The sequence below is a fragment of the Cavia porcellus genome, unplaced genomic scaffold (genome assembly GCF_034190915.1).
Source record: "Cavia porcellus strain 051 isolate PalLab524CR breed Dunkin Hartley unplaced genomic scaffold, mCavPor4.1 scaffold_8, whole genome shotgun sequence".
Lineage (NCBI taxonomy): Eukaryota > Metazoa > Chordata > Mammalia > Rodentia > Caviidae > Cavia > Cavia porcellus.
Genome location: NW_026947491.1, coordinates 90,363,966 through 90,388,094, shown reverse-complemented (window position 1 = coordinate 90,388,094; position 24,129 = coordinate 90,363,966). Strand labels below are relative to the sequence as shown.

Below are 24,129 nucleotides of genomic sequence, written 5' to 3'. Positions count from 1 at the left end.
GGTGGTGCAGCACTCACAAAATCTCCTTGTCCTCCTCTTGCACAGGATGAGAATATTTAAGAAGGAAGAATTTAAGAAGGAAGAAGTAAGGACCCTTGCTCTCTGCTCAGTCTCTCAGTTACACTTCTAAACTTCCCAGGTAGACATGGTGTATCAGCCATCACAGCACACAATACTGCCCGGTGATTGATCGGCCATCTGGTCCCCTGTCTATTCTAATGCAGCTCTTTGCCTGAAAAACTTGATTCCCACGCTGGCTCCTCAGTGAACCCTCACCCCGCCCTGGCAGTCCCAGGCTGCAGCCTAACAGAGTGGTACAGGTGACACCATGTCACCTGCAGGAGACAGGAGAGCATCAGACGCTGTTACACAGAAGATGGTGCGACCCAGTTTGTGGATTGAAGGGACCAGGTGACAGCAGCGTCCACTGGGGCAGGCAGTGGCCTGCAGAGAAAGCGGCCACCGGAGCTGGTGAGAGAGGAGAGACAAGGGTGGCAAACGCCACTCAGGGCTTCTAGCCTGAGTCACCAGACACTGTCACGCCCGCTGCTGAGTGAAACAGAGAACTCAGAAGAGGCGCTGGGTGTTGCTGATCTGTTTCTGGGTCGTTTGTCGCGCTTTGACGGAGGGAGGCGGAGGACCGTGAGCTTAGTCCAGAGGCTGAAGGCCTCTTTGCCACCCAAAGAGAGTCGTTAATATGTGGGAGTCAGGAGCAAGGTCTGCCCGTGAGCGACGGTTCCAGAAGGCGGTGGCACAGACACAGACACAGACCCGGGACAGGCCCCGGTGCGCCTCGCTGCCCCCTCTCCCAGAGCAGCTGCACACCAGGCTGCTTCACCTCTCACCGCCCCTGGCCCTGGTTCCCCAGAGTGTGGCTCTGCCCGCGGGGAGCCCAGTCAGTGGCTTTTCCAGATCCTGTCTGCACGGCCTCCGGGGAACACAAGACACGGCCAGTGGTCACCAAAGCCACTGGGATCCTTCCCGGTTCTCTTGCTGTCCTCCAGCTGCCTTTCCTGTCTCCTTCTCTGTTGTGAGCGCCCCCTCGCTGCTGGCATCTCAGGTTCTCTCGCATTTCCAACATTTCTGAGCCCACTGGGGACCTCGGTGACCTCAGCTGCAACTGTTACTCGTATGTAATTCCCCACCCCAGTTTTTATTACTCAGTAACATCCTAGAAACTTAGCCAGGCCTTTGGACCCATGCAGCAAAGCCCAGACCCCTTGGTTTTGCTGTCCAAAATCCGGTTTGACCCACATTTCAAGCTGTAGTTCCCATCACTTACCCAACAAAGGTCCCCTTATTCCTGCATCAACTCCACACCCCAAAACACGCTGTTCCCCCTCCCTAAATGCACACACACACTGAAGGCCCAGAGGGTCTCGTGCCCTGCAGGAAGACCCGGGCCTCTCCCTCTTGCAGCACTGAGCTCCTTAACTTACTAGGACGCAGCAACACTTAGGTCTATGTCGTTGCTTCACCGACTGCTTCTCTCCTAAGTACAGAACTCTACGTGGTGTTTGTTGATTACTCATTGACAGCACAGATAAATACTCAGAATCAAGCTTTGTAACTTCAAGTTATTAAAGATCATTATATTTCTATAGTTCCACAGTTAGCTAGTCATTACTGCATCATTCAAAAAACAGTCCTAAAAAATCTCCAGTTTTCCTGGGCATGCTGGTGCACCCCTGTAATCCTAGCAGTTGACAAGCTGAGGCAGGAGGATTGCTGCAAGTTTGAGGCCAGCCTGGGCTACAAACTGAGTTAAAGACCTGTTTGAACCGCAGTAGTGAAACTCTCTCAAAAAGACAAGAAGAAGAAGGAGAAGGAGGAGAAGGAGGAGGAGGAGGAGGAGGAGGAAGAGAAAGATGGGGAGGAAGAGGAAGAGGAAGAGGGAGAGGAAAAAAAGGAGGAAAAAAGAAGAAAAAAATTCCAATTTAAAAAAATTGGTTAGATATATTTATGTTCTAAGAAATACAGTTGCTTCCTATAGTTCAGAGCATAATATTTCAGAAATATTTTATTTGTAAAGAAATACCATAAAAGGCCAGGCATGTTGGCTCACACCTGTGATCTCACTCAGGAGGCTGAGGCAGGACGAGCACCATTAGTCTGACATCAATCGGGGCTCATAGTGAGTGCAAGTCCAGCCTGAACTACATGGCAAGACCCTGTCTCAAAAAGATAAATAAACAAAGGGGGAAATTTCAAGCTACAGCAAATATCATCAGCCACATTTCATTGGCTTGTGACTCGTATTTCATGTGAAGTAGTTCAATTTCACTGTAACATGATTCCACATGAGAGAAGCAGTTACTTAGGAAGGTGGCATATGTTTGGAGCAGTCAGATTAAAATCAGTAATCACAGTCACAGTTAAAAGAACCAGCTAAACTGAGAAGAATATAGAGCCTTTGGGACAATACTTACGCTGTGTACTAACTGGAAATTTGTCAGTGTATTCATTTCTAACATCTGGCAAATCAGTTTCCAGGTGAACCGACCTCACTTAAGTTCTCAGGATCTCTGCATGCTCTGAGACCCCAAATCAGTCTCCAGTCTTTCAGTGTTTCTTCATCTTCCTGTGAGACAGTGTCTCACTATGTCTGGACTCACTCTGCTGCCTCAAACGTGGGCGATCCTCCTGCCTCAGCCTCCTGCGTGCAGGGATGACTGGTGCTCACCGAGCTAAAATTCTTTGAGTTTTCATGCTTTGCTGCTTCAGCAGGCGTCTATTTTTTTTTTTTTTTTTTTGTCTTTTTCCTTTTTATCGGTACCGGGGATCAAACTCACGACTGCCTGCTTGCAAGGTGTCATTCTGCTCTGCAATACTTGATAAGTGATCAGTTGTATAAGAGATGAGATTCTCTATTGGGCTTATTTAGAAATCAACTGAAGTATTTGAAATTATTTCCAAGCGAATGCTTTTTTGCTTTTGTTGTTCTAAGATGTCTCCATTGTTGTTTATTGCTGACCTATAAGATCTTTGAGGATGTTTTTAATGTTGTGTGCCTCTGCTTGAAATATATTCCTCTGTGCTGATATAATGAAGCTGCTCAATAAACAGTCATTAGGCTGAAGTTTTATCCGTGGAACAAAGAAATTGCATCCAAGGGCGACAGGACCTAAATTACTGGGCTGTCTTTGAAGCAGAAAATTTGTTTCTGAAGTTGGCTGGGTAAGGGGCGACCCGTACTGTCCTGGGCTGGCTCTGGAAATGCCAGCTGACCACACGGGAGGTCAGTCTGAGGGGCCTCAGCTCTTGGATTTGATCACCTTCTGCACTGTGGCAGGAGAGGGTGCGGCTTGTAAACTGGATGCGGGCTGCAGCAGGAAAGGCGGTCTTCTAATTCCCATGGTGAGAGGAGCTGCCACAGTGAAACAGCAGCGGTCGGGGTTAGGCGGCCCCTTCCCGTGCAGATTCCCCTGTCAGTGTTTTTGTTTCTTGGTTTTGTGAAAATGAGATCCAAGTTCTAGTTGCACAATTTCCCCGTCACCAGCCCCGAAGCAAAGTTGCTCCAGCCCCCAAGTGGGACTGGCGCCAGGAGCTGCAGAGCAAACCTTTGTCCAAGATTCAAACCAAACCCAACGTTTGAGGCTTTGGGTTGTTTTGAGTTTGCTAAACTTCAAGCTTAAGTTTTCATGAACCTTCTTGCACTTCCTGATCTTTTCTGGGAGAGAGAGTGGAAAAACTGGCGGCTTCATGCCAGGGCTGAAGCGGCCCTCCCAGCGCCGAGTCTGACGGCGTGGAAAGGGGAGCACTGCACCCAGTGGAGCAGGGTCCTCAGCTGGAGGACTACTGTTCAAAATCCTCTCCGAAGCGGTCTCCGCATTCTTGCCTCCTCTCCTCGCACCTCCCACTTAATGAAAACATTCAGTGGCATCGCTGGAGGGCTGTGTCCTTAGAACCACAGGCATAACAAGTCAGCAGTTTTAGTTCAGAATAAAATAGTTTTTTAAAAAAATAAAATAGCTACTTCCTATCAAACAACAACTACTAAGACTTATACAAGCCAGGCAACCTCCCTAGTGGCATCTTAGAAAAAGAATGGAAGAGAGGGTCAATCAGCTTTTCTCCTTTGAGCTTGGACGATTCGTCAAATTCTACAGATTCTCAGGAACAAAGCAGAATCGCACAAGAAAAAAGTAGTCATGCAAGGAGCAGAGAAGCAGGAGGACCAAGACTTCATGGCAGGGCCTCTCAGAGACACCGCCAGCCAGGGCTTAGACACACGGGTAAGCATGGTGTCATTCTAAGTTAGAGTTAGGGTTAGGGTTAGGGTTAGGGTGTATTCCTGGGGTTGCAGGATGCCAGCTGAGAGCCAAGCCCAGCCATGACGTCTTGAGCATGCCACCCTGATGTCCCTCGTCTATAGGGAGCCTCCGGGAGCACTCACCCCCATAACCAAGGCCGGGAAGGCCGGCTGGAGCAGCACTGCTCCTGCAGCCTCAGCCGCCATGCAGCCGTGGGTGTGCTGCTGCCTGGAGCCCCATAGTCTGGCTGAACAGGAAGTCCGATGGGCTGGAGCTCGCCTGGCACAAACTCCTGATATGTGGATGTCTTGGCTACCCCTCAGGAAGGGTGAAGGGAGTCAAAAAGCAAACTGAATTCTCAGCAAGACTCTCACAACCTCGCTGACACGCTGCATCTCGGGAAGAGGAACTTAGGCCTCTTCATCCTCCCAGGGTACAGCTGCCCTAACCCAACACAGCCCCGACACTCCCCTCAGGCCTCCCTGGTCCACAGAGCCAGAGTCCTAACCGCCAGTGCAACCCAGTTTGGAGACAAGATACACCTTTCTTCAGTTTGTATAAGTCATGGCCATTCCTAGCTCCTCTCGAGATCGGAGCATATTCAGACAAAATCTCCAGAAGCCGGTCATCAGGCACGAGTAGAACTAAAGGGAAACTGCCTGTCATGGACAAAGAAGTGACACGAAATCAAGGAAACAGCTCAGCACACGCAGCAGGAAGAAGTCTCACTGTGGAGCTGTGGAATCAGCAGGAATCGTACGGGAAGACCAGGAATAAAATAAACCAGATAAGCCGTAAATAAATTTTTAACAGCTATTCTTGCAACGAAGCATGTTTCCTAATGCATTCTCACCTGAAGTGCTGATGATTACTTTTAGTCCTTATTTTTCTATAAAAAGATTTAATATACAAAATCAGAATGCACAGAGACTTGAAAGAGGAGAATTGTGGGACCATGGATAATTTTCCTTGCCTTATATCTTTATATCTGCCTTTCTGATTTTTAAAAAATGAGCACTTGCAAACTGATTATAAAAAATACTAAAACACAGTTTTATTAAGGTATAATTGAAAATTAAATCAAATGTATACAAAAATCAGAATGCAGATAACATGTATTTTAGTTACCTGTTATTACTACCCACTAATCATACTACTGATACTTTAGTATATTGTCTTTGAGATGCATACGCATACACACAAATAAGTGTGCATGTTTTTTAAACATATCCTACAATGGTTTTGTATTTTTCATTTTAAAATATATTTTCAAAATCTTTCCATGGAAACAAATATATATCTACGTCATTCTTAGTGACCACAGAGTATGACTGTACCACAATATATTTAACAAATTCCCTGCTGAGATTCATTTAAACAGTTTACAATCTTTCCTCTTGGCACATTTTCTGATTATTCCCTTAGAAAGTATTTCTAGATATGTAATTACTTGGTGTTATGGTTGATACATTGTGTCAACTTGAGGAATGTAAAAGTTTAACTGAGAGACTTACCAGGAAGCCAGGATCCTTACTTTGTAAATATCCTCATCCTGTGCAAGAGGAGGGCAGGGAGATTCTGGGGGTTCCGCACCACCCTGGAAGTGGGGGATGGCCAGTATACAATGTAAGGGAGGAGAAGAGACTTGGTTTCCCTCTTTTTACTCTGGCTGCTGCCCTGATGTGTTGCCCCGGTGCCACACCACCCTGCCTTGGAGCCAGCTGAGTATGGACTGAAACCTCCACAAACTGCGAGCTAAATAAAAGCTGTAAGCTAAATTTTAAAAAAAATACCTGATGCTCCTAATTTTGGGCTCCAGGTATTTTGTCTCAGCAGTGATAGAAAAGTAATCAAGATCCTTGGTGAAACATACATTAGCAGGAATTTCCAAATTGGCTTCCAAAAAGATTGCATCAATCTATACTTCCACTAGTGATATGAGTCTTCACTTATGGGATCTCCACCAGAGCTAATGTTTTTCATAATTCTAAATCGTGACCAAGCTAATAAGCAAACTACAGAAACTTTCTAGGATTTCACATCATTTATTAGCATAGTGTCTAGTTTTTGTAGTTATATCTACCTATTCCTGGTTCAATATGCATCATAATATTTTAATTACTCTAGCTTTTAAAAACTAACTTTTAGCATGTGCAAGTAAGACACTATTCAGAATTGTCTTCCCCCAAATGGGCTATTTGATCAGATTATCAAGTTTTTTAAAATCATGGTTTAATCAGACTTATGTATAAAAGATGCTAATTATACGGAAGAATTGATATTTTTCTAAGTCATATCTCTCTCTATTCAACTCTTAAATTTCCCAATAAAATTTTCAACTTTTATTTGTCCAAACCTTATTCTTTGGCCAGGGATTTGGCTCAGCGGCATAAGCATCTATCTGCCTGGCAAGCATGAGGTCATGAGTTTGACTCCTTATACCAACAAAAATAAATAATAAAGTTCATTCTTGTCTTTTGTCATTTTAAAGTTTCCCTACAGGTAGAATAAATAGTCTAGGTACTCTACTATATTGTTCTGATAATAGGATATTCTATTTTCTATGAAGTTATCCCAGAATACAGGTCTGTCAAGAGTCCTTAAGGTCATCCTTAGACTGAATGAATTCACTAGAAGAACCTGTGACTGTAGTTGATGACAGTGACACACTCAGGGTATGTGTGTGTGTGTGTGTGTGTGTACATGTATGTACATGCATACAAATACAATCATGAGCAGCTTACTAACAAGGACACATCCTGAGATATATATCATTCGATGATTTTGTCATTGTTACAAATATTAAAATGGTATCAGATAGAGGGAGAATCCTTTAGAAAAAGCATCCCAAATAATAAGTGAAAAAGAAATGATCAAATCAGAAATCACCATTTTAAATGCCCAGTTAACTGTCAACAGCTGATAATAAATACTTATACACCTCCTGATGGAGGGGAAAAAATCTTTCATCTAAGCACGAGTCTTATTCTCTGGATGCTATAACCAATGTGCATGGTACACACAGGAAAAAATAGAGATACATCATCCTGAGCATATAATTAGCCGAATCCTGACCATCGAAAATTCCACTCAGATGGGTCAAATATCTGGGGACCTTCCCTAGATAAATGATGAGAGACAGAGAAGAATGGAGGAGGAATCTATAATATTAAAAGAGACTGAAAAGACCCATCAGAATCTTAACGGGCAAGACTAACTTATGGCATCCAGGCAGACACATTTGAGTAAGCGTAGAAAGTCAACCAGCAAAAGTGACTATGAAAATACTAACTGGGGTGCTTTGGGGGGTCGCACACAGAGGTCTCTGAGAAAGATCTGCCTCTTCACTTAGCTTATCTTACAATGCTATATGCACCTTTCTGTACATCTGTGTTATTCTACAATCAAACTGGGAAAATGTCTCACTAAATATTTGCATATATTGTATCAGTCGACTACGAATTACTGTGTTAACACAGACGCTTAGCAAATGTTGCTGTCATGTTTTAAAGTGACAACATGAAACTATAAAGAAGAGATGACATTCTTCATCGGATGACTTCAGTCAGGTACATTAGTGGCAAAGGTATCCTGGATTAGTAAGAAAAGCACATAATGGTTTCTGATTTAGTAATTTTTATTTGGCACCTATGGTGTGCCTGATTTTCCTTTTCTGACTGAATAGCATGTCAGGTCACAGGAAATATTTGATTCAAAATGAACCAAAACTTCTTCATTCGATTAACCAGGAGAAGGCACATTTCCCCAACCTTCACAATCCAGAAGCTGACCCTCGGGAATCTCACACTGGTCTCTCGCTTCCCAAGGGCAATTTCTCCCTCTGTCCACTGTCACCAACACTGCTAGACAGTAGGGAAGACTGGAAGCCACTGACACCATTTCTGTACCTGTAACTGTAACGAGGGCTTCAGTCTGGGATGGCTGGAGTTGCGGCAATGACCATGTGATTTTGAGGCAGGAACCCAGGTCTGAGTACTGCCAAGAAGGAAGAGGGAGCCCGGTCTCTGGGATCCCTGTGGAGCCCCTGCTCTGGCCTTGCACTGATTATTTCCAGACTCTTCTTTGCACAGGAAAATGAAATTTTTGTTGAAGTGTCTCTGTGGGGCATTTCTGTCACTTGGTTAATCATTATCTGATCTAATCATCTTTGATTATCATGGATATTATGTGTCAGTGTCCAAGAACACAAAGTACATACTGACACTCCATTTTAGAGAAGTCTGGAGGAAGTTGTGAATATTAGCAAAAAAAGAAAGCTTTTCTCAAAGATAGAAATTATACTTCATAACCCCTTTCATAGTAAAGAATTGCTGTCCAGGCATGGAGGTGCACACTTATAATCCCAGCACCTGGGAGGCTGAGGCAGGAGGATCCATGTGAGTTCGAGACCAGCTTGGGCTGTGTAGAGAGACCCTGTCTCAAAAAGAAAAAAAAAAAAAAAAAAGAAAGACAGAAATGCTAGGACTTCATAGCACAGTGAGGCTTGATGACGTGCAGAGAAGTGAAATAAAGGTAACAGTGCTCAAGCGCCCATCTGCGTGGCTCGGCCTCTACAGCCTCCGTGGGAACCGCGGGCAACGTCAGTGTCAAAAGCGAGCGTCAGGCCTCTGTACGGATGCACATGACCCAGAGGCAGCAGTGTGTGAATGAATCTGACTGCATGGTCCCCCCCAGCTAGTGAGCACTCAGATGTGCACACGTCACGGCCTAGAAGGGGCTTCGGGTGGCAGAGATGACCATCAACAAGAGAAACATAACCCCGGGCGGCTGCCGGGGCCCATCAGTTCTTTGCACCATTGGCTGGAATTCTCCTTCATCGGCTGTGGCTCGGGGGTGGCAACTGGGCACTCCCAGAGTAACTGCGGCTTTAAACCCCAGGGCCACGTAATCTCTGCTCTGTGTCAGAAACAAGAAAACACAGCAAGCAGCCCGATGGTACTAAGTGTATCAGTTCCACCGAAATATGGGTGGCATCTGTCGCCCTGGACTGTAAACCACCACCCAGCTTTTTGTGCCTACGATTTGTTGGCAGCTAAGAAGCTGGTGGATGGTGCCCAGTACGCAAGTAATCAAAAACCGTGTGAACAGCCATGACCCCCAACACCTCCGAGTTACCCTGTTAATGACCACCTTTCCCAGGGAACACACGTGCCTTACGGTGTGACCCCAGGCGCTCGTGTCCACCCCTGAATTCCTGCTGTCCAGGTCAACACCTGCTGTGTGTTATTAGATGCGTAAGAAACATCTGTCAAGCAATTGAAGAGAATCACAGAACCTGATTTCTTTCATTTCCTTAACAGGGAGAATCCTATAAAGCAGCTGTGTCCAGCTTAATCTGCGCCACGTGGAGGAAACTCTACAGTGACGAAAGCGCCCCTTTATGGCAGGGCCAGCGAGACGTGGAACTAGGGTGACACTGTACCACCTCACCGTCATCCGTGTAGACCCCGTTAGCCTTCCCTAAACACTGACTTCGGAATTTCCTGGAGTTTTAAGTAGAGAACGGAGATGTCCACTGCGTGTTTCGCTATTAAAGCACTCTTTTCCTCATTACACAACTACCCCAAAAACACACAACCAAAAGCAATCCAGGGACGAGGGGCAGTGCATTGTTTGCACAGGAATTCCACTTTTCTAAGCTGGTTTGCAGAAAGGGTTAGGAGAGAGTTTAGCTACCATTAACTACAGAGAACCACGAGGATAAGTACATAGGTTAGGATAAAATCAAACCTTTGTAGAAAAGCAGGTCCATAGAAATTATATCTCTTTACACTGCTCAGAGGCAGACCATAGCCCATCACGTCAGCTAACTGGACCATCACAGGCAGAATAGTCATTCAATTATTCCATGTACATTTATTGAGTGTGTATTATGTGCCAAACACGGAAGCTTGACAACTACAGCCATGAGCCAACTGGTAAAAGAGCTCTTCTCACGAAGCTTAGAGCTCTGAGGATAGAGACAACCGACAAGCAAAGACAGAAATTGATAGAACTGTGGGGGACCGGTGGTGGCTGAAAAGATAAGAAGTATGAAATATAAATGACCTCTGTTTTGAGAATGCGGGGAGAGACACCCCTGATCGCCTGGGGCGCGGCGTGTCCCCCTGGGTCGGTGATCTCTCTGTGGAACACATGGAGTGAAGGCATATATGTAGCTCAGGTTTGGGGTGGAACCTAAGGGGCTTTAGGGATGCACAGGTAGCCCATTGGTATTCTTTTGGCACCATAGGTAAATTCCTAGGGGTGGGGGGAAGGAGCTCCTTGGTTCCACCTGAGGCTTTACCAGCTACAGTGTCCTGTCTGGGCCAAAACTCTTTCATATCCTGTCTTATGATTATTATGAAAAGGGGCAAAGATATCTCTCTTTAACTGCTTCCTGCTGGCAGAGGGTGCTGTCCTGGGGTCTAGGGGAGTCAACGGGATGACGGTTGATGCCAATGTAGAAGCTGGTGCCAGGTGTTTTAGCCAGAACAACTTCACTGGTAAATGCATGTATGTCAGACTGGAAAAACAAAGAGACAAGAGTTATGAGGAGGCATGGCACTGTCATATTTAAGGACCCAGGTGAGGTAGAGGGAAAGGTGCTTTTGATTTAGACATGTCATTATATCAGGAACACGTTGAGGTAGAATTATTGCCACAGTAAGGTAGAATTCTGAAAAACAAATATGAGGTTAGGAAGAGTGAAGTTATGAGAGGTGATTACTCCCCCATCTGAAAGGGTAAAAGTTAAAATGGTAGGTAGGTAGGGCTTGTCTCTGGTATGCATGACATTGGCGTCTTTAGGAAATACTGTTAAGAGTCCTGTTGTAAAAATAAGAAATTAGAAAACAAACTGGATAACAAAACATGACAGCCCGAGAGTCGTGGCCATGAGGCCTTGGAAGGCAGAGATGAGAAGCAAAGGATGGTTAGATCGAGGGCCTGGTGATGCGAAACCAGGATAACAGTCTAGCAACTTTGATCACTGTTGAGGTTGCCAAGAATATCAGGTATGGGATGCTGTAACCTGGTTGTAGTCCTTGGAATAATTTGCTGTAACAGAACTTTAGAAAGTATATTAGCAGTCTCCCTGGTTGTGTGAAAGGCTTTTATGTATCCTGAAAAAGTATAAACAAAGTGAGAAGACAAAATTAATCTGCCAGTCTTGACCAGGGGTGCCTGAGAAATTGGTGATTAAGAAAGGAAGGAGGTGGTCTGTATCACTGAGGAGAGGTTTAGTAGCAGTAAGAGATGTAAGCTGTTGGGGCCTCAGTGTGCCTAAGTCAGTCTGTATAAACATAAGGGAATAAAAGCATTTTAAGATTCAGGACTGTAGAGTGAGTGGTGGAGGGAAGTTTTGGCACCACTGGGTGGACTGGGAAGCAGCTGGGACCTGCACAAAATAGGCCTGTTTGTAAATGGCATAGGTTGACCTTTAATACCCCCTAGAGATTTGAGAACTTAATATAGCAGCCTGAAAACTCAGGAAGAACTCTGTATATATGGCCTCTATGTTCACAAGTATAGAGAATGTCTTACCTGAGACTTTTAGTGGGACTTGGGACCCTGAGATGGACACCTTAAAGGGGGCTGCTGTTGGCCCTGAGCCCTGTCAGTCTTTGGCAGCAAGTTTAAGCAGATCTGTCAGTGATAAATCTGGCAGTATTGGCATTTCCTGTGAGGGCGAGAAGTTAGGATGGCTTATCCACTCTCTGGGGGCTAGGACAGTCCAGTAGCCCTGAGTAAGGTCTCAAAAAATGCCAGGATGGGGTATTTTCTTGCCCAATGTCTTCTGCTGCTTTTGAGCGTGGTCCATGGAGGGGCCAGGCAGCTCCACCTTGTGTAGATTTACCTGCCTCAGAACTCCAAGTGTCACAAGTGTTATTGTTATCTCTGTTGTTGAAAACACAAAAAGCCATATTAAGGTCTCTATGAGGTTTGAAGGTCAAGTTTTGCCTTTTTGTTTGGGATCTGAACTACAGTAGAAGGTATCTGTAGAATTAAGTAAGTATGAAGGAGTCAAATATAATCAACAGGGCATTTATAACATTAGTAATGACTTCCCATAAGGAGGACAAGGTCCAGAGAACTTTAGGAACTGACATGTTATTTATGTCATATATATAAGTATCTCTTTATGTTGTTAAAATGTCTAATGCCATCTGATTTTTGGAGGATGTCCTGTTTAATTAATTTTTTATCTTTTTATTTAGGAGAGAAATCAGCTACAGTGTTATTTAATATCAGTTGAATATAGTTAATTATGGCTCGGTGGAGGGCTGAGCCAGGGCAGGCAGACAGGCTGGAAAAGGTTTAAGTTTGCTTCTGCCACAGTGTCAGTTTTGTTGTTTTGCATGTATCATAAAACCCTTGTCTTGGAAAAGAGCTAGTGGTTTCCAGCAAAAGGAATTTATAATTATTATTATTTTTTTAAATTTTAGTTGTTAAACATCTAGATTGTATATCTCTAAGCATATATCTGGATCTAAAAGAAAACATTTGTCATGGCTGGAACACAAAAGAGGCAGCAGAAACAATCTGAATTTTATATCTGAAAACATGAACAGCATCAGATCAGCAGCATGAGTTATCTGTTGCTCCTATCTGAACCGGCAGACAGAGCCGCGCTTGAGCTTGGGGGTGGAGACTGGTCTGGTGCACACACAGAGCACACCCAGCGTGGGGGTAGTGTACACAGAGTGAGGGCGGGGTGAGCGCCGGGACACAGCACTCGGGGTGGGGCTGGGACTGCCCCCAGAAATGCACACAGGGCGGTGGCGGCGGCACATGGGGGTGCAGAGCTGGGAGGCGGAGTTGGGACACCTCGTGAAGCTGGGCCTGCTCCCGGAGGCACGGTCAGTAGCCAACTGACACAGAGCTGAGCCACCACGTGGAGGTGCAGGATGTGCGGATTAGGGCGCGGCGTCAGAGCCAGCCCCCGCAGACCTGGAGCGTGGCATGAGAGCTGAGATACCGCGTGTGGAGTTGGGGCACGGCGTGAAGCTTAAAGCAGCTTAAAGCTTAAAGCAGCCCCACGCGTACCTCTCAACACTGTTTGGGCTCATTTTTCCCATCTCAGTGGAGAATGGGTTGGTGCGCGGCGCAGGGAAGGGGAAGCAGGGAGGAAAGGAGATGCTGAGAAAGCTCTGAAAGGCTGCAGAGAAAGACACTATTATCTCTTTAAGTGCGGGGATGGGGAGGGATCCTGGAGGAGTGGGAAAGGACGCACATTCCCAAAACAAAGGCTTAAAGACAGAGAGTTTTGTAAACTTGTCGTCAGTGTGATAAGCCATTGATAGGTATGGGGTTTTTTGGAGGGGGACAGGAAATGGTCCCCAAGATAAAATCTGGTGTGGGGTCTGGCCCACGGAGTTATAGCCAGATGAGGCAACGGACCGTGGTCTACTAAGTTTAAAGTCGTCACTTTTTACTCTAGACTGATCAATATTATATGGTTCCAAAACTCATAATAATTGGCCGTCACCAATATATGAGTGGATTTCTTGTGGGTTTAGTAACCACTCTGCCTGTGAGAGCTTAAAAAGCTCTGAAGGACGTGAGAGTCTTTCTTTGTGGACATAGGCTGGCCCAGGAAGACTCTGCCTTGGGCTATCTAAGGACGTGAGAGTGTCACGCAAACTCACAGAAAGGGGGAGAAAACACCTGGGGCCTGGCCTATCGGCAATCTCTGGGGGTTGCTCACCTGTGGTAAATTGGGTCAGTGTTGTTTGTGAACCGGCAGCGACAAGTTTACAGCTCCTGAGTGTAGAAGTGAGGAATTAATGCAGGATGCAGTCCGGTCCTGGTCCTGAACAGCAGGGGACTCAAACTGAGAAAGCCCCAGGAACCTCTCGTCTGCCGTTCCCAGTCAGGGAACCATATGATAGAACTGTGGGGGACCAGCGGTGGCTGAAAAGATAAGAAGTATGAAATATAAATGACCTTTATTTTGAGAATGCAGGGAGAGACACCCCCGATCCCCTAGGACGCAGTATCTCCCCCCGCCCACCAGGGTTGGCGATCTCTCTGTGGAACACGTGCAGTGGAGGCATATATGTAGCTTAGGTTTGGGGTGGAGCCTGAGGGGGCATTAGTGATGCACAGGTAGCCCATTGGTATTTTTTTGGTGCCAGAGGTAAATTCCTAGGGGTGGGGGAAATGGGAGGACCTTGGTTCCGCCTGAGGCTTTACCAGCTACAGTGTCCTGTCTGGGCCAAAACTCTTTCAGAAATAAACATGCAGCACATCAGGTGGTAATTGATTCTAGGAAGAAAAATAAATCTAGGGAGAGAGGGAAAGCAGCAGCCAGAAAAGATCTCACTGGGGAAAAGAAAGATATTTGAGATAAGATTGGGGAGAGAGGAGAAGGCCGGCAGATCATCTAAGGAAAGTCAGTTCAGGCAAGCGCACAGCAGATTTACGGAATCACCAGCAGCCTGTGTGTCAGGAGCAAGGTAAGAGACCAGAGCAGAAAGGCCGGAGGCTGGGCAGAGGCTTGGAGAGCGACATGAGACCCTCAAATGCAACTCTGGGGAGAACAGGACCCTTCGAGGTTTTTAAGAGACAAGGGAAGTGACAGGAGTCCTGCTTTCCGGGTCTCCTTGGGGTGCTAAATTCACAAGGTGACTCCGGGTGGCCTGACAGAGAGGTGCAGAGGAGGGAACACAACAGAGGAAACTCCCCTGGCCTCCGTTCCCGGCCTCCGTTCCCTTCTGTTCTGATTTCACTTTGCAGTCACCGCAGCAGGTGCTCTGCAAGGTTACAACGCGAATGTCTCAAATGTGCCTGTGTAATTATGGACACGTCACGTGTTCGAAGCTGACCTCACAGACACATGCAACGGCCGTCAGCAGCAGACCAGAAGGAGCCCCCGACCGGCACACGTCAAGTACGCCCTGCATCATGCAAAATAAACACGAGAAAGCAGCGTGTTAGCTGGTCCCACTAGTGTAAAGCTCCACAGGAGTGGACGTCCCGGCCATCCATCCCGGTCACTCAGGCTGCACAAAGGATTCTGAGACTAAGAAACCACAACATGACCAAGGGATTAACTTGACACCGTGCTGCAGATTTGTGACTTCTGCTCTGGATTCACAGAGAATTTCTGACGTCACCCAGAAACCTCTAGATGCGGCAGCATTCAGAGGCCACGTCAAAGCGGGCAAGAGCAGAGGCTGCGGTGAGGCAGAATCTTGGGTGGAAGCCACCTCCCCCCACGCCATGAGGCAGGACCCTCGGTGAGAGGGGCAGCCTCCGCTTCACAGGTCCGTGTTCACAACTGAGTTGAAGGGCCATGACATCTATGGGCCACTTCCTGTGTCACAGAACTATTCTGCGTGTTCATACCTCAGTCCTCACCGCAACCTTGAGAAATTAGCATTCCCACATGTGTGTTTCTGGGAGAGGAAATAAACAGAGACTGGCTAAGTGGCGTGGCCACGTCACAGAAGTGGCCAGGCTGACATGCAAACCAAGTTCTCCGGCTTCATCACGTACATTCCTAAATGAAGCTGTGTTGCCCCCCATTTGCTAGACTGGATCATGTCCCCCAAATCCGTCTTCCAGAAGGTTCCCATCAAATGCCCAAAGCCTCTGAATGTGACCTTTTTTTGGAAGAGGTGTCTTTGCCAATGTGACAGAGCTCAGAGTCTTGAGAGGAAGAGAATCCTGGGCTCTCCTAGCAGACTCTATACGCCATTGTGTGGAAGAGAGCGGCGAAGGGACATTAGGGGCAGACACGAAAAGGAGGGAACGGCTGGGCCGGGGCTTCCTGCAGCGTGCAGGGTCAAGGAAGCACGATGCTTCGGCTGAGGGGGACACGGCCAGCAGGAAGAGCTCGGATGGTAAAGGGAGGGCACAGGGAGGTGAGGGTGAGCGAGGCCTGCAGCCAGAATGATCGTGGCTTCTCAGAGGACCAGGAAGAAGGCCAGCATGGTTAGTGAGGAGGAAGCACGGGCCAGACCCCACAGGGCACGGGAATCCATTACAGTTCGGCCACTCCCAGCCTGCCCGGGGGCAGTGTCAGATAACGCCACGTTCCTGAGGGCAGGGCTCATCCGAGGACAGAGTCAAAGCGTGGGCAGGGGTTACAGTTTCCTGGCACAGACAGAGACTGGGAAGGCGCGATTGTGCATCTCTCGGGAGGGATAAGAGGCAACTACTTTTCATCAGGAAGATCCTGTGCTACAAATGTGGGAATTCGCACCGAGGACTTGACCGAGATGTACTCAGACAGCGACAGGAGGAGAAGGGAATGACGGAGACTTCAGGTCTAGGTAGGTGGGCGGAGAAGACGCAGTGATTTAAGAGCAGAAATGCACTTGTTTTGAAGTTCTACAATGCCTTCATTCTTTGGTTTAATTCCATTTTGTTTTGTTTGCTTTTATTATGTGTGAGGGTATGGACAGCTATTTTGAAGAAAACAAGACTTTATGGTAGTCATTGTTGATTTTTTGTTGCCTTCTTTTGAAGTCCCGTAATGTTTCCATTCTTTTGTTTTGATTGGTCTTAAACTATTTGCTTTTGTTTGAATTTATTGTGTGTGAGGGTATGGACAGCTATTTCGAAGAAAGCAGAAGACATGATGGTAACCACTTTTGATTTCCTGTTGTCTTGTTTTGAAGTCCTGTGTGGCTTGCATTGTTCTGTTCTGATTTGCCTTGTTTTATTTTTTAATTACTTTTTTTTAAAAAAAAGAGCAGAAATGTGAAACAAAGCTCTGATGGCTGCAAAGAGCACACTGCGTACATGGAACAGGAACACTGGCAAGTGAACCGCGTTACGGTGCTTTTATCTGATCCAGCCTCTGTCACCCAGCGAGGAAAATGAATCACACACTCACCCTACAGGGGAGAAACCACAGCATTTCGAAATGTTTGGGGCGTCTAGGGTTCTCGGTGTAATAAGCAAGAATGCCTGAGGGCTAAAGTTCAGTACAAACATAAGATTCCTAGCATGTGCAATCAGAAAGCTCAGTAAAGAATTTACATAAATAACTGAAGAAACCTGAAATTATGAATTAATGCATACGTGTAACAACCCCCGTGGGTAACCCAATGTTGAAAGCTATCATCAGATAGTTATTCTGGAAGCATGCTACCCAGTGACTCCAAAAATGCAAAGAATCAAAACAAAACCCAGGGATTGTCTTTATAAGACAACTGTAAAACACAGCCACAAAAATAAACCCAGGCAGATTCATGGGGCTCTTAATCTCATGTCCCAGTGCCAACAAGGTGTTAAGGCAGTCCTCAAAACTCTCAGTGGAAAACTCTGAAGATCAAGGACATGCACGGCTCACAAGCATAGACCTAGCTTCACTCAGCTTTGGAAACAACTAGCAATTCTGCTTACCTGACACCAAGACAAAGGTAATGAGCCCCGGCCGTGAGACTAGGAGCAACCAGGAGGCGCACTGTTAGTGAGGAGTTCTGGGCCTTACACAAGTCACTAAAAAGGTAAACTAGCACAAGGCAGGCTTGATGTTCAGCACACACCGCAACGTCCCAATCAGCCCATCCAGATTCAGCTGCCATGACCACCGCACAGAGCCTGAAGTCACCGACACTCATCCCAACTGGACGGGCGGTAGATGAGCATCCCCAGCTCCCCCATCTCCCTGGCCACCACCCCAAGATGCACTGCACTGAGGGGACACCCCCACCCCCACTTGGGGAGCAACATGGCACAGCTTTGCCACCTCCCCCAACCCAGCGGGGCCTCTCTCCTATGCACTCTCAGGACTTGTCACTGTCTGTGCGCCCCTTGATACCCTGCCAACTCTCCCCAGCATCCAGACCGGGAGAGTTCTGAGAAATAACTACCGTCAGCTTCTCAATCAGACTCCAGCTCTTCGGAAACAAAACCCAATTCCAAAGTGGATTGCTGAGTGGCCTAAACGCCTGCCAGCAGCAAACCTTCCCACCACGCGGATGCTCCTGCTCTGCATGCGGGGCTCGGCCCCTCCAGTCATCTCCGCCCCCTGGAACATTCACATCTAACCACCCCATGTCCTCTCTCCCTCTCCAATCTATGTGCTTTCTGGGTAACACTCTTCCAGGCTCCCCCACTTTGCCGATCTTCTTAAGACTACAGAGTTAAGACAGGGAAGACCGACCAGTCCTCTTCCCAGTCCGCCCTGTCAGTAGCCTATAAAACCTGCTTGTACTCGCCCACGCCTCAATGCCACCTCTTTCCCCATCACGCACTAAGATCTTCCATCGTCCAACAGACATCATCCCGAGGACCACAGCTCTGCTGTCCACAGCGTAGTCTGTCTACGTATTGTGGATGGCCAGTGTCTCTACTGACTTGTCCCATTTCAAATTCTCTAACAGGATTCAGTCCCTGCTGAAAGGGAAGAACTCTATGAGAAACTGTTCTTTCTTTAAGTCTTTGTTCTTTTGAAACTGCCCAGCTCGGTAACTGCTTTGGCTCCCAACACGCAGGATGCCCGAATGTGCGTGTACCGAGCTTCATGAACTGATAATCTTTAATCTGCTCCTGTTGGTGATGGGCTCACCCTGCAGCTAATCAAAGATCTCCCTGGCGGCTCTGTCTCACCTTTGTACCTCCTAATTGTGCGTGATAAAAAAGCCCTGGACCACCAGAGATCAGGGTCTGATATTCTGGGGATGACCCCAAACAGTGCCCATCGATGTAAGTAAATCTGCCTCCAAATCCTTGTGTCTGTGCATACGTTGCACTATCAGTGTCACTGAAACTGCTTCAAGGTTACTAATGACCAGACAACAGCAAAACCAAAGAAAAATTCTTGCTTCTCCTCGTATAAACCCAACAGAACTTGGTAGGGCCAGTGACTGAGCTTTTCTGTATTACTGAAATAACCATTTTTTCTCCTTTATTTGTTTAAAATGATGAATTTCACTGACTTCTTTGAAAGTTAAACTTCTGGTTACAAGGCCTCTCAGAGATGTCCTTAGGAGAGTTAATGTCCTTTGTCACAGCACATGCGTGCGCACACACACACACACACACACACACACAGGAGCATGCCTGGACCCAAAGCACCCGAAGCAGCTCCTGGGAAAACAGAGCAGCTGCAGGCCTGACCGTTGCCCAGGCAACGAGATGAGCCCAGGCCAAGCCACATCACACATGAACCCTGAGTGCTCGGGCTGCTCCCTGTGGCTCCCTCCAGCTAACACAGAGAGAAAGCAACCAAAATTCCAGGAAACAGGACTTCAGCTATCACGTGCCTCTAAAACCTGTTTTCTCAGCAGTGTTCAAGTGTAGAATACATTGTTAGGAAATAGTCACCATACTACCGTAGATCTCTTGAGCTCACCATAGTTTACTGCCTCCTTGACTGCCCCCTTGAGCTACCTCTCCAGTCCTCCCCACCCCATAACCAAAAGGGTTTCCTTTTTCCCTGAGAGATTTTATGAGGATAGAATTATTCTTAGAATTTAGCAGTGAACCCATGTGGACCTAGCGTGTGGGTGACCAACGTTCTTCAGTGTACAGATTCAGTTGCTTTTTTTCCTTGCACCAATCTTGTCTGTCGTATTTTTTTTCTACAGCACCTACTTTGGGGTCAGCAAGCTATCAGCTTCGCCTTGTTTGTACGACTTTTCTGGGGACACGCCAGGTTCATTCATTTTGTAGCACACGGCTGCTTTTGGGTTACAATGGAAGAGCTGAGCAGATGCAATTTTGTGGCACAGAAAGCTCGGAATACTTATTAGCTGGCTCTTTCCGGAAAAAAGTTGCCAATTCTTGACTCATTTCGTCTAAATTCTCAAATTTATTTGTAAAAAGTTGTTCATACTTTTCATCTTCTATCTTTGATTTTCTTTTAAGTCTGTGGTAACAGCCTCATTTTTCATTCCCGGTATTGGTGTTTTTCTTCTTTATCAGTCTTGTGATGAGTCACTAACTTATCTTTTGGCCTGTTAAGGTTTCGATGCATGATTTATTTATTAATTTACTAATCCCTGCTCTTACATTTAGTAATTCCTTCCTTCCATTGTCCTTCAGTTTATTTTGTGCTTTCTCTAATTCCTGAAAATGTAAGCTGATTTTTCTAATCTTTTTTCTAAAGTATGCATCACAGAGCTATAAATTTCCTTTTAAGTGCATTAGCTGAACCCCACAGCCGTGCCTTCAATCAAGTTTGAAATATTCTCTCAGATTCATTATCATTTCTTCTGATTTATGATTATTTTCTTGAACCACAAAAATGTACTGCTTAATTTCTAAATGTGTATAGATTTCCTGTTATTTTTCTGTTACTGATTTCTATTTTAATTTCAACAAGATCCCAAAATATATTCTATGACTTCAGATACGAATGTGTTGAGAGCTAGGGTATCAGTACAATGTTCACGCACATGTCAAGACACTGTGGTGAAAAGTATTAATTGCATGGCCCCAAGATAGACTTTTAATTTTGTCCTTTAACTTTTGATAGACATAGAGAAAAGAAAAATCTTTTCAATGAACACATAGAAATGGCTGGATTTCTACATTAAAAAAGAACATGACCCTTACTCTGTGCATACACAAAAATTAGCATGAAGTGGATCATAGACTGATAGGTAAAAAGTTAAAACAAGAAAGTTTTTAGATCAAACGTAGGAAAATATCTTCATGTGTAGATGGCACGTAAAGCTTTCGCGGGACACGGAATTTGCAGTGGGAAAGTCACAATGGTTACTGCCACACAGAAAAGGACTAGAGGCAGGGACGTGGCGGCAGCTGTTACAGGAAAACTAGGAAAGGCAGGGCAAAGTCAGCAGGTAACAGCAGTACCCTGCGTTCTGTACACAGATGCACACATTTGTCAAAACTCAGCAAATACATACACACAGGACATGCATTTTATTCTCTGTAAAACTTACCCCACTAGAAAAAACTATAAAGATATTAAATACCAACTAATGATACGTATGCTAACATATTTCATGGAAAGTACACTGGTTTATGCAACATACTCTGAAATCCACTTAAAGAAGAGGAATGGTGGGTGGGGAATTTAGCTCAGTGGCGTCCGTGCCTGCCCTGCAAGCGTTTGGTCATGAGTTTGATCCCCAGAACAGCAGGATAGAAGTTAGAGGTGTGTCACCACACCTGGCAGGAATGCGAGATAAAATATTAATGGTAGAATCTAGTTCTCAAGTTTCTGATCACTGCAGAAACTAGGGAAAGAACTCTGTCTTCTTGTGTCTTTGGTAAACAATCTTGGCCTTCATACTCCTAAATTTAGCCATTAAGAAATTCAGTATTCAGCAATGGGCATTTGATTTACAGCAAATTTATTAGCAATATATGGCAAAGCAATGTTAATTGGAAGAAAGAGACGTTTAAAAGTGCTTTACAAATTGATGGTGGTGTAGACGGCTGATGTGTGGTAGTTCTGCAGATAATGACAATCACATTTGACACAAGCCTCGTGACTTCCCAGGGCTGTCTGAACCATCCAAGCCCATCTGGCAATAGTTTTTCTCTTCAAAGTCTCTTTCTACCACTTGGGGACATTTTCATTTTCAGCATCAATGAAAAAGAAATCCATGCTTCATTGCACATCAGAGTAAGCAATGGTGAAAAAAGTTATCATTTAAGAAAATTGGAAACTATCTCCATAATTAAACGGTTATGGGAAGCCCTCGGGATGTTCAGAGGCTACGACAATTTAAGCAAAATAAAGGAAAATATTAACTAACTTCTCTAAACCGTCAAAATGGTTTTGGATTTGGTCCCAATTTTGAGTGAAGACCAGCCAAACCAATTCACCCAGTGGAAACTTAAAACAAAATACATAATTAGTAATAGTTATTACACTCCCAGCCCAGCCACTAAGAAAGGGCACCATTAATAAGCAGTGCTATAGGTTCCAAAGCCGTCTCAGACCCTAGGAAACAAGTCAGCATTACAAAGACAGGAGCCTGCGGGCACCGAAGGTGTCAGCAGTCCCCAGGGAGTCCCAGCTGCTGCTGCCTCTCTGGTACAATCCACGGGAAGCCACTGGACAAACTATAGAATCATGTAAATCCCTAAAAAATGAAACCAGCAAAGTCTTTCTACAGCCTTCGAGGAAAGCAAACCAATCGTTTTTAAATTCATCACAAAGAAAACCCTGAACCCAGATAGTTTACTACTACAGAAAAGCAGGAATAAGCCTGCCCCCTCTTTATTATATGAATTTAATAAAATCTTAATGTCAAATCCAAACAAAACCACAGGGGAAATTGCAGATCAATGTCACTCTGAATGGTAAGTACAAAATGCACCAAATTAAGTACCACTGACGTGCTGTCTCGCGAACACACAGTTGGTTTAACACTAGAAAAACTAATTTGCTACAGACTGAAGGTAGGGGCAACCTGCCCCGGACCCCTTCCGTCTCTCTCAGACGGAAGCTTTCTTTCCCTCAATAAATATATCCTACTCTAAAAAAAGAAAAAGATTGAAGGTGGAAATGACAATTATTTCGACAACATAATACAATAAGAGCATTAAGTAAGATTTAACAATTCACGATAAAAGTACTGGCAAGTCAGAAACAGCATCCTGCACTGTAGGGTTACAGGGAACCTTTGGCAAATACGGTATTTCGATGGTGGAACACTAAAACCACTCTGTGAAATCAGTAATACTGCTACGATGTCTGCTACCTCCCTTCCCACTCTTTCCTACAGGTTTTGGCTGGTATGTAAGGACACACACACACACACACACACACACACCCCACTGATAAACCTACGAGGAAGAAATACAATGCTATTAGTTTATTTGTATCAACTGACTTCATAGGAAAAACCATACACTTATAGACTAGTTGATTTTAAAAACAGTATATTTTTCTATATCACTTTTACAAATGCCTGCATTTGTACATACCAGTAAAAATGTTAAAAAAAAAAACAAATGATTTCTTAAAAGTTATCATTTACAAGAAATTTAAGGTGGGTATGGTGGCACATACCTACAAGCTCAGCACTTGGGAGGCAGAGACAGGGGATCCCTAGGAGTTCAAGGCCAGCCTGGGTTACATAGTGAGTTCAAGGCCAATCTGAACTACATAAGGAGACCTTGCCTCAAAAAAAAAAAAAAAAAAAAAAAAAAAGAAAGAAAGAAATTTAATTTAAAAATGCCCCTTAGCATCCCTATCAAGTTTTCCACAGAACTCAAAAAGCTGGTGTTAAGATTAATATGGGAACAGCCAAGGACAGCATGTGTGCTCGGTAGATTAATGGTCACTCTGTGACCCCCCAGCTGAGCTGAGTCAGCCGTGCCGGGTGTGGAGGGCCCACCTGAGGAGTGTCCTCAGCGGCACAAGAGAACTTGGGGAACGGTGCTGGTGATCCCCAGGAGAAGCTGTCACACAGGTTTTCCTGATGTGAACTCGGCTGTTCTCACGGGGGAGCTCGGGTCCTCGCTGTTGCCGACGATGGCCGCGGGTCTCTTTGGGGAGCTCTGGTCCTTACTTTGAGTGTCGCTGCTGGCTGCAGTGCAGACCCTCAGCTGCCGGCACAGCTCCTTCATCTGGCTGCCACAGACTTTGGAGCTTCCACCTCTCACCTTTGGGCCTTCCCAGCAGAGCCTTGAGACAGTGTCACCGGCTCAAGGCCTCCAGATGGACACCTGCAGGTCACTACTGTGGGACCCTGGCTCTCAGCTGGATTCTTTGATTCTCTAGTGTATGGACAGACCTCTCGCACACGTTTGCATTTTTCTCTTTGGGTGACCAGAATAAAATAATTCTATAAATTACATGTCCTGTACTCAGTCCTTTACCTTGTAAATCTTACTACAACACCTTGCAACTGCTGTCCAAGAAACAGTTTATGTGAGTAGAAGCCCAGGACACTTTACCTGCTAGAGCATGAAAACATGAAGTCACTCTGAA

The 24,129-nt window shown here is 45.6% G+C and overlaps 1 long non-coding RNA gene across 1 annotated transcript; it reads right to left on the bottom strand.

The window, feature by feature from the left end:
- Nucleotides 1–1,993: 1,993 nt before the first annotated feature.
- On the bottom strand, nucleotides 1,994–14,848 carry LOC134477396 (uncharacterized). Its single transcript, XR_010049454.1, has 2 exons — nucleotides 13,963–14,848; nucleotides 1,994–3,900 (listed from the first exon to the last, which is right to left on the bottom strand). It is a non-coding gene; the product is annotated as an uncharacterized LOC134477396 (long non-coding RNA).
- Nucleotides 14,849–24,129: the final 9,281 nt, after the last annotated feature.